The 10,751-nt window shown below is 37.8% G+C and overlaps 2 long non-coding RNA genes across 2 annotated transcripts; one reads left to right on the top strand and one right to left on the bottom strand.

Moving 5' to 3' along the window:
* Positions 1-6,033: 6,033 nt before the first annotated feature.
* Positions 6,034-6,945, top strand: LOC141904748 (uncharacterized). Its single transcript, XR_012619194.1, has 3 exons — positions 6,034-6,223; positions 6,362-6,453; positions 6,752-6,945. It is a non-coding gene; the product is annotated as an uncharacterized LOC141904748 (long non-coding RNA).
* A 381-nt stretch (positions 6,946-7,326) lies between these two features.
* Positions 7,327-9,432, bottom strand: LOC141904646 (uncharacterized). Its single transcript, XR_012619162.1, has 4 exons — positions 9,306-9,432; positions 8,662-8,750; positions 7,686-7,746; positions 7,327-7,588 (listed from the first exon to the last, which is right to left on the bottom strand). It is a non-coding gene; the product is annotated as an uncharacterized LOC141904646 (long non-coding RNA).
* Positions 9,433-10,751: the final 1,319 nt, after the last annotated feature.

Raw genomic sequence — 10,751 nt, 5'->3', positions numbered from 1 at the left:
ATTCTTTCCACCTATCTATTTGAAATCAGTTCAGTTCACCCTAACCCATCAATTAAGATAGAATTCATCATCTTTAGGACCCTATTTTGCAAGAAAAATCTGTATCTTTCAGTCCATCTACTCGAAATCAGTTCAGTTTACCTTAACCTATCATTTCAGATCGAGTCCATCATCTTCAGGAGCATAAATAGCCAGAAAATTCTTAATCTTTCCACCTATCTATTTGAAATCAGTTCAGTACACCCTAACCCATCAATTAAGATAGAACTCATCATCTTTAGGACCCTATTTTGCAAGAAAAATCTGTATCTTTCAGTCCATCTACTCGAAATCAGTTCAGTCGACCTTAACCTATCATTTCAGATCGAGTGCATCATCCTCAGGAGCATAAATAGCCAGAAAATTCTTAATCTTTCCACCTATCTATTTGAAATCAGTTCAATACGCCTTAACACATCTTTTCGAATTGAATCCATCATCTTCAGAACCAAAAGCAGCCAGAAAATTCTGATTCTTTCAACCTATCTATTTGAAATCAGTTCAGTTCACCCTAACCCATCAATTAAGATAGAATTCATCATCTTTAGGACCCTATTTTGCAAGAAAAATCTGTATCTTTCAGTCCATCTACTCGAAATCAGTTCAGTTTACCTTAACCTATCATTTCAAATCGAGTCCATCATCTTCAGGAGCATAAATAGCCAGAAAATTCTTAATCTTTCCATCTATCTATTTGAAATCAGTTCAATACGCCTTAACCTATCATTTCAGATCGAGTCCATCATCTTCAGGAGCATAAATAGCCAGAAAATTCTTAATCTTTCCACCTATCTATTTGAAATCAGTTCAATACGCCTTAGCCGATCTTTTCAGATTGAGTCCATCATCTTCAGAACCAAAGGCAGCCAGAAAATTCTGATTCTTTCCACCTATCTATTTGAAATCAGTTCAGTTCACCCTAACCCATCAATTAAGATAGAATTCATCATCTTTAGGACCCTATTTTGCAAGAAAAATCTGTATCTTTCAGTCCATCTACTCGAAATCAGTTCAGTTTACCTTAACCTATCATTTCAGATCGAGTCCATCATCTTCAGGAGCATAAATAGCCAGAAAATTCTTAATCTTTCCACCTATCTATTTGAAATCAGTTCAGTACACCCTAACCCATCAATTAAGATAGAACTCATCATCTTTAGGACCCTATTTTTCAAGAAAAATCTGTATCTTTCAGTCCATCTACTCGAAATCAGTTCAGTCTACCTTAACCTATCATTTCAGATCGAGTGCATCATCCTCAGGAGCATAAATAGCCAGAAAATTCTTAATCTTTCCACCTATCTATTTGAAATCAGTTCAATACGCCTTAACACATCTTTTCAAATTGAATCCATCATCATCAGAACCAAAAGCAGCCAGAAAATTCTGATTCTTTCAACCTATCTATTTGAAATCAGTTCAGTACACCCTAACTCATCAATTAAGATAGAACTCATCATCTTTAGGACCCTATTTTGCAAGAAAAATCTGTATCTTTCAGTCCATCTACTCGAAATCAGTTCAGTCTACCTTAACCTATCATTTCAGATCGAGTGCATCATCCTCAGGAGCATAAATAGCCAGAAAATTCTTAATCTTTCCACCTATCTATTTGAAATCAGTTCAGTACACCCTAACCAATCAATTAAGATAGAACTCATCATCTTTAGGACCCTACTTTGCAAGAAAAATCTGTATCTTTCAGTCCATCTACTCGAAATCAGTTCAGTTTACCTTAACCTATCATTTCAGATCGAGTCCATCATCTTCAGGAGCATAAGTACCCAGAAAATTCTGAATCTTTCCACCTATCTATTTGAAATCAGTTCAATACGCCTTAACCCATCTTTTCAGATTGAATCCATCATCTTCAGAACCAAAAGCAGCCAGAAAATTCTGGTTCTTTCAACCTATCTATTTGAAATCAGTTCAATACGCCTTAACCCATCTTTTCAGTTTGAATCCATCAACTTCAGAAGCATAAGTAGCCAGAAAATTCTGAATCTTTCAGCCAATCTATTGAAAATCAGTTCAGTACACCCTAACCCATCAATTAAGATAGAATTCATCATCTTCAGAACCAAAAGCAGCCAGAAAATTCTGATTCTGAGAATCTATTGTTCATCGTGAATTTTGAAACTTCTTTAATACAATAAGAGGGTCGTGAAATTGGAGTAACTGACCCCGTAAAATTACAATAGGCAGAGACCTACCTACCTAGACTTGCCGTGAGAAAAATCAAACAGCACGAAACGACTTTGAAATGATGACTTAAAGGTCGAGCCACATCCAACATTTATAATCTATAGAATAATAGTAATAAATTGTTGACTCTAATTCTGTTTCATGTAATGAATTTCTATGTTTGCAATAAAACACTGATGTTCAATGGTACGAAAACAACCGCTGCTATTACGAGATTAATTTGAGAGGAGACCTCAAAATAACAAGGTGTGGATTATTTAAATATATAATTATTCAATGATTTGAATCATCAATTAAACTAAACTTCAACATTACAAACTGCGTCTTCTAAAAATATACGCGAGAAATATCGACATCAAAAACAGCGCGACCAAAATCAGTAAATTAATTCAACCAAATAAACCAGAAACCCAGGTACCACAGGAATAGGACCCGACCGGGTGGGGTGGGTGCTGTCTGAACCTGAAACCAGTTGTACGTAAGTAAATGTCATTTGTATTTTATAAGAAGTAGAGTTCAACAGTTCAACTCTTCATCTTAATCAAATCACACTTAACTCACAAACTGTCAAACATTTTCAATCCAGTTCATTGTAAATAAATGCAACTTTTTATTGTTAAAAGGTTCCACTTGAAATTACAACTGCATTTTATATCAACAGCTGAAATTATGTTTCAATTCACAGATTTATCAACTAACTATTCTAACCTAACCTATATATATTCGGCCTACCTATTCGGGCTCGGGTTTAGGGGTTAGGGAGGGGGATACTGAAATAGAGACATGTTATACAGGTCGCACCGGAGTTCTTCAGTCACTCTGTCATCATCATTCAACTTCAGGTTCAATCTTCTGTGACTAGGGGGGTCTTGGTCTTTTCACTGAAATAGAATATACAGGCCGCACCTGAATCGGACCACTCTTTTGTGTGCTGGGGGTGAAGACACGTACTCTGTGGCCTAGTCCTCTGGGGTCTTGTCTCAGCGATGACCCTGAAATTGTCATGTTTATTTCAAATAATTTATTTACATAATAGGCGTTGTCTAGTAAAGCAATAGATTTAAAAAACCGAAATTCTGAAAAAAAGAAAATCACCTGGAAATAGAATAGAGAGAAACCCTGGAAAAAAAAGAAGCATGAAATACAGGATCCTGAAATTAAGATATTAAGCATCAGAATAAACAAACAGCTTCCTCCAACTGAGAACTCCCAGGACACCACGCATAGCACCCTAATTTCATCACTTAAATTAACCCATTATATTTCCATGTAATACTATAACTTACTAACTCACCGAGTAAGTTCCTAATAACTTACTAAACCTATAAAACATAATTTCAGCTGTTAATTTTTTTCTAACTTACAGTTTATCCAATCCTGTGTGTGTTGAATCCAATGATAATCTTTGAGTCAATTTGAATCCTTGTGTTTTCAATAACGTGCCGGAATCCTGAATAAGAAATTTAGTTTCCAGTAACAGTTCACAGTTTTTGAGAACAGGTCATATTAATCGATTCCATTCAGAATAAATTCGTATATATGTTCACAAGAGGTAGGTATGTTAAAATGTCTGATTTTTACTGTAGTCATGACGTGCGAGCACCTCTAAGTCCGACAGTCATACGAATAATGTACACTTGACACCCAGATGTAATAATCTGTGCTGGACACAACGAACGACAAGAATGGTCGAACACAATGAAGCTTCATATTTCATATTATCTAACTATTGGGTCACTGGTCATAATCCATCTTCGCTCTATAAACTGCGCGGCTCTGGTGAAATCAATCCATTACGAACTGCATGAAGTATGTATCAGTATAAATCAGATACTATAGAAATATCTTATAGCAATTGATTATTTAACTTGAAATTTGAATTTTAATGATTAATTTATATTTTCATGAGGCGTCGGCGCCGCCAACACCGGGTCCAGCTTCCAAAATATCCTCATCAATGATTCGACGCATAATTAGTCATACTCGTCAGTGATTGGATACAAAGTTAGTCATACTCGTCGGTGTTTGGCTAACTGATACAAAATATGAATATCTGAACTGGATGAAACCGTTTGAACGCGCATCACGTAGGCATTTGTATCGTATTGTCCGAGAACAATAAACAATGACATTTGACACATTTCACGAGACTATAAATCATCTTCTTTACATCGTAAACTCAATGCAGGTCACTATACGTTAATCATTAACAATACAATATCAATATCATCTCAAACTGGACCGTTTTAATACTGAATGTATCTGTGTATGATTTTGTGACAGGTTCCTGCGTGATGAACTTATGCAACACCGCTATCGTAGTTTTATTAGTTGAAAATCATTTAACTTGAATTTATTTCGAATGTCCCATTTAACCAATGTATAAACTTTAGATCAGTACATTAATAATATGTGTAACCAATTTGTCGATCATACAACTTTAAGCTAATCAAACCCTGGAAAACATAACGCAGTCTACAAATTGTCTCATTTTGTCATAACTGATTCATACTGAAATGAGTGAAACTAGTTCTGCAATCTGCTATCTACCCCTGATGCCAGTACAAATCCCTACTGCCCTCGACTTTTCTTTATATCAAGAATCAAACTAGTATAATGAGTTACTGTAAGAGCTGATCAGTGATTATCAGCAAAATGAGATGTAGTTGATAATAGAGCGCGACCTAAAACACAGCTTACCCCGCCCTGTGTCTATAATGCGGCACCGCTCTCTTACCCCACCCTGTGTCTCTAATGCGGCACCGCTCTCTTACCCCACCCTGTGTCTCTAATGCGGCACCGCTCTCTTACTGGGTCTCTCTCAAAATATTCCTGAGTTTAATTCCTAATAATCTATTTATGTAAATTCAACTCGTATAAACTATCAAACCGACATAAAAACACAGTTCATCATCGTAACGCAGTTTGTTGTTTTACTGTTACGTAATTTGTATCAGTCAACTAGACAACCAGATTAATGAGGATGACTGAGGTTTTTTTTAAAGAGAAATATCGCGCAGAATCTATGCATAAAGCACTATATTGATTGTTGGGTCAAATTAGTCCAGTCGTTAGTAAATTTAAGTTGCATTTTGTAACGAACAAATTTCAAACTTTGCCTTACTTTCTAAATATTGTTCAAGAAAAACATATCCCTAAAGTATAGAATAATAAATCCATCGTTGATACCAAAAAAAACTTACTTACACAACTGCAACTTTTTCTCAGATTCCGACGTGGATCCAGTGATTATTTAAGTTCATCCAATCCCACGTTTTGAAGTAAATTTAATTCCGTGTCCAGTCTAAGAATTTTCATGAAATCCACTCGCAAAATAGCAATATTTTTATCACATTTCGATTGAAAATATTCCATTTATTCACTAAAAACCTCCTATAAAACATTTTCTCCGTATTGTATTCCTTTGCGAGTGAAATCCAATCAGAATAGCGAAAGATGGCGCACGATTCGACTGATATTTCGATTTATTGCTGAAATCGAATTTCCCGGCGCCTGCGACAAGTCCAGACACGCTTTAGTACGCGGCCGCTGATTGGCTAATCGATCTCAATTGGGGGATATCGTCTATTGCTAGTGCGAGGGATATTTCAATTGTGGCGTGTTCTATTGTGTTGCAACAATAGGGGGATGAGCTATTGCGACAGCGGGATGGGCTGGGCGTATTTGATACGTTTTCTCTTGAAATATCGAGTGGGGGGTTGTTTCAGCCTTGATACTTAACTGATTGAGGTTTTAGGGGTGTTTATACTGGTTAATGGTAGTTTTTTTAATGATATTCTGGAAGTCGGGACTTGAAGACGCCGACTACCCTCTCACTGGGCGAGTCTATGTTTGTGATCTCATTATAGAGACGGCGGCGTACACGAGACGATGTGACATAAAAACTGACTGAAGAAATCATATGGAGGGCATATAATTGTCTCGATAAACTATCGGGCGACGAACGTCCAGCGAACAGGTTCGTAGAGACTCCTTCGATACGATTAGGCGCTTAATACTGGTCTCATGAGATACTGTTTACAGATTTGACCCCGCGGTGGATACCCTGGATTTTAGAGTGCTTTCTCTGACAGACAGGTTTCTGTGTTTATTTCAGGGTGATGCTCTACTAAATAACTGCAGTCATCAGGGAGTTCCAGCCCGAATAACTGTTTGGCAATGAGGTGAACAAGTGATCCCTCAATTCAGGTACGGGTAGATATATTGTTTGGTACTGTTTACTACGTCACTTTGATAGATCTGGATTTGGTGTGGGGCACAAAGTTACTGGTCAAATAACATGTAGTCAAAACACGTCAACTTGAACCAGGTAGCAACTGGATTTTAGGATGTTTTAGTAATATATGTAGTAATATTTGAGATGTGGGACCATTCATTTATTATGAATCGGGTTTTCCGTCTCAAACCTCTCACCCTACCCCTCGGTGTGGCCTGATAATGACTCTTAAAATAAAAATACAGATATCTTTTCTTGATCTATTTATAGTCTGATTCTGAAGAAGAGGAGAACACAAATAACAGTTTTCATCATCATCATCATCATCATCATCTGTGCGATCTGAAGTATCTACAGGTCACCCAGACTCAACACCCTTTCATATCATTCGAGGTCAAGTTCTATATTTTTGTGACAAATTTCTATGAAATATTTTGCTCAAATAAATTCATTTTGTTATCATATCGATGAAAATAAGTGTAGTTATTCATTTCAGTATGAAATTTGGCTCTGTTTTGAGGAATTACTATTTTCCCCGAACTCAGATCCAGAATTTCACCTTGCCATCACCATGACAACGCATATAGATTCTCAAATTTGGTTTCAAGTTTCTTTATTTTGGTTGAGTAGATTCTGGATGATGCAAAGTTTACCAGAGACACTGGTTTTATCAAAATCATCTCTGTACTCATAGGATAGTTAAGTGCCAATCCTGAAAGGGTTTTGACAGTCACTCAGATATTGTGATCGACTACATTCAGATCAAAACAAACAGTTCAGACTCAACTTGGGAAAGATTTTAAGTGTTTATCTAAAATAAATTTTACGTTTATTTTGACACTCAAGACATAAATTTCTAAATTTCCAATAGATGGCGTCTGTGATATACTGTTCAATCCAATAATTTGGTAGTTCAGCAAAATTCCAATAGGTGGCGATCATGTAGTAACTATTCATCAGTATATATCAGACACCCTGGTCCAAATCCTCTAATCAGCATTAAACATCACAGTCATTTACATTCAATAATTCATTCATTTGACGCGCAGTCAATTTCAGGTGTAGACGTGTCGCAGGTTTCAGTTATTGAAATCCTCCTCCATTAGACTGAAAAAAAATCAAACAACGTTCATTATAACATCATTAGAGCAATTCACAAAAATCATATCAAATATTCGACATGAATAAGAGTAACTAAACGAACCTGATCTAAACATCACCTTCTTTTGAGTAGAATAAACAAAACTCTAGCGTTAAGCCTACATCTGAAATAATACAAAACACTGAAAATCTTTATTTCTTCATCAGATAAAAAATGAAAACAGATTCAACAAGATTCAAAATGCTTTTAGTGCCAAGAATTTTCAGTGTTACAATCTTTTTTTCATACAAGACTTAACGGTAAATTGGTTCAGACTTAGAGCAGGGAACACTATATGAATTTATTCCCACACCGTCTGAAATTACAGATTTCACAATGAAATTTGCAGCGTGTTCGTTGCTCAGCAGCAGGTGAATCGCACCATTCAAACATGTTTGATATTTCCACAGTAAATTTCATCGCAGCGAAATTTTGCAAAGTCCCAAACACAGTAAATTGAACTGCAATCTTTGACAAGCTTTCAAATCATGATGGCATCAATGATTTGAGAACTGCGCTGAAAACCTGCTTGGATTTTGGTTAACTCGGTTTTAAAACACCACTGAAACTGGTTTCTAGAGGTCTGTGACAAGGGCCTAAAGCTAGGGACACACGAGCGTATTTTTTCTCCCGATCGCGACGATTAAATTCGCCGACGAAATTATACGCCCGATACGAGCGGGCACACAAAGCGATCAAACCGAAATTCGGTCAGCGACTGGCACTAAGAGGGAGAGAGTTAACGAATCACATGATATCAACAATGCATCCTATTGGTTGATAAAAATGGATAGATCGGCGAAATTCGCTGAGTGCGGGCAGACGAGCGAATTTGCGAGCGATCCGATCGCCGGCGTAAATAATCGGCCGAAAATATCAAACATGTTTGATACAGGCGATTCACCGGGCGATCGAGTCGGCCGACGAAATCGTCGTCGCCGTGAGTGGCCACACTAGCGAATTTTTCGGGCGATTTATAAATTCGCCGCGATCGGGCGAAAAAATACGCTCGTGTGCCCCTACCTTAAGATATATCTACCTGAATTGAGGGATCACTTGTTCACTTCATTGCAAACAGTTATTTCTTGAACTTCCTGCATGACTGCAGTTATTTAGTTGAGCATCACCCTGAAATAAACATAGAAACCTGTCAGAGAAATCACTCTAAAATCCAGGGTATCCGCGGGGTCAAATGCTACATCTGTATTGATAGTAATCACAGGGACTTGACACAAAACGATTTCAACCCCAGTATCCTAGGTACTATATATAAAAAGACTGAGGATACTGGGGTCAAAATCCTTTTGTGTCAAGTCCCTGCTCAAATGCTCCATCTGCATTGATAATAATAGTTTATATTAGGCCTCGATCCACACTTGATATTATTCATACATTTTACTAATTGTATCTTGAATGTCGGCCGACAGTTTTACACGCATCAGCTCGACATGGCGGTTAAACCCGAGTGTTTTATGTCCAACACACAGGAGCTTATCACAATTTGATTGAGGATGGACCACACCAGTATCCTTATATAGATAGGGATACTGGCAACTGGTGTCATCCAATCCATCCTCCCTCCGTCAAATTGTGAGTGACAAGCCCCTGTGTTCCGACACCTTCCATCTCGAATCACCTTCAACCGTACAAAAAAGTATTCGATTCATAAGTAAATTTACTTACTGTATCTCAATGTTGAAATGGTTTGAAGACATTCTGTCGCTTCTGCGTTGAAAGAGAAGCTTCTAAATATTTCAAGCGAAAAATGGGATTGATTCGTCCGCCATCATTCTCAAATGGGACATACTCCACTTGGGAGGGCTAGTTCTGCAGTCCACGCAGATCGAGGTGAACAGGACTTTAGCGCTCCGGGCACCAAGTAAAGAGCTCACGATAGTGCCCGCGGTAGACTTTACATGCCGCTCCGAATTGATAGTTGCAGGAAATAATACCACGAAATTAGGAATTTGTTGCGATTTCCGTGCAATAGTTCACAGAAAAATTATGTGAAAAATATTCCCAATAAAATACCGGTATTTCAAACAAAGAAACTTAAAAACTTAAATCGGTGACTCACAATAGGTATTTCACCTAGTTTATCAGCGGGGCGCGGTCGACATCGACAAGTTCTATATTTCTGTGATAAATTTCTATAACGTATTTTGCTCAAATAAACTCGTTTCATTATCATATCGATGAAAATAAGTGTAGTTATTCATTTCAGGATGAAATTTGGCTCCGTTTTGAGGAATTACTATTTTTCCAGACATCGGATCAACACCTTGCCATCACCATGACAACGCACCAGCCAAAACAAACAATAATCATTCAGAAATGAAGCCCTGTAGATTCTAAAATTTGGTTTTAATTTTATTTATTTTGGTTGAGTAGATTCATGAATGATGCAAAGTTTACTAGAGACATTGGTTTTATCAAAATCCTCTCTGGAGTAAATATACATAAATTTTGCTGTAAGTCGTGTGTGCGTTATTCAATCATTTTTCGAGAAACAACCTAGAATAGTGCTGGGTTCGAACTCGGGACACCCCTGTACATCATCTAATCAGCATCAGGACAACTTGGACCACCACTGTGTTCGAGCCCGGGACACCCCTGTACATCCTCTATTCAGCATCAGGACAACTTGGACCACCACTGTGTTCGAGCCCGGGACACCCCTGTACATCCTCTATTCAGCATCAGGACCACTCTGAATCAGTTATCAGTTATTATTTTTAAGATATCAACATTTTACCGTACGGTGCTGCCTCTATGCCCATCGGTAGCGGGATTTTCATACACTAACGTTAGTCAACTCTGGCAAGCAAGGGTTACGGAGTATAACTGGACAGCACGACGATTGCCAGAGTTGACTTCAGTTAGTGTATGGAAATCCCGCTAACGATGAGCATAGCGGCAGCACTGTACGGTCGGGACATCCTCTATCCAGCATAAGGGCAACTTGGACCACTACTGGGTTCGAACCCGTGACACCCCTGTATTCAGTATCAAGACCACTCTGAACCAGTATCAGTAATTACTAGGTTCGAACTCGGGATACTCCTGTACATCCTCTATTCAGTATCAATACCACTCTGAACTAGTATCAGTAATTACTTGGTTGAAACG

Source organism: Tubulanus polymorphus, chromosome 4, assembly GCF_964204645.1.
Source record: "Tubulanus polymorphus chromosome 4, tnTubPoly1.2, whole genome shotgun sequence".
NCBI classification, from domain to species: Eukaryota; Metazoa; Nemertea; class Palaeonemertea; order Tubulaniformes; family Tubulanidae; genus Tubulanus; species Tubulanus polymorphus.
Note: the sequence above shows the minus strand (reverse complement) of the source record. Positions and strands in the feature narration are given on the sequence as shown.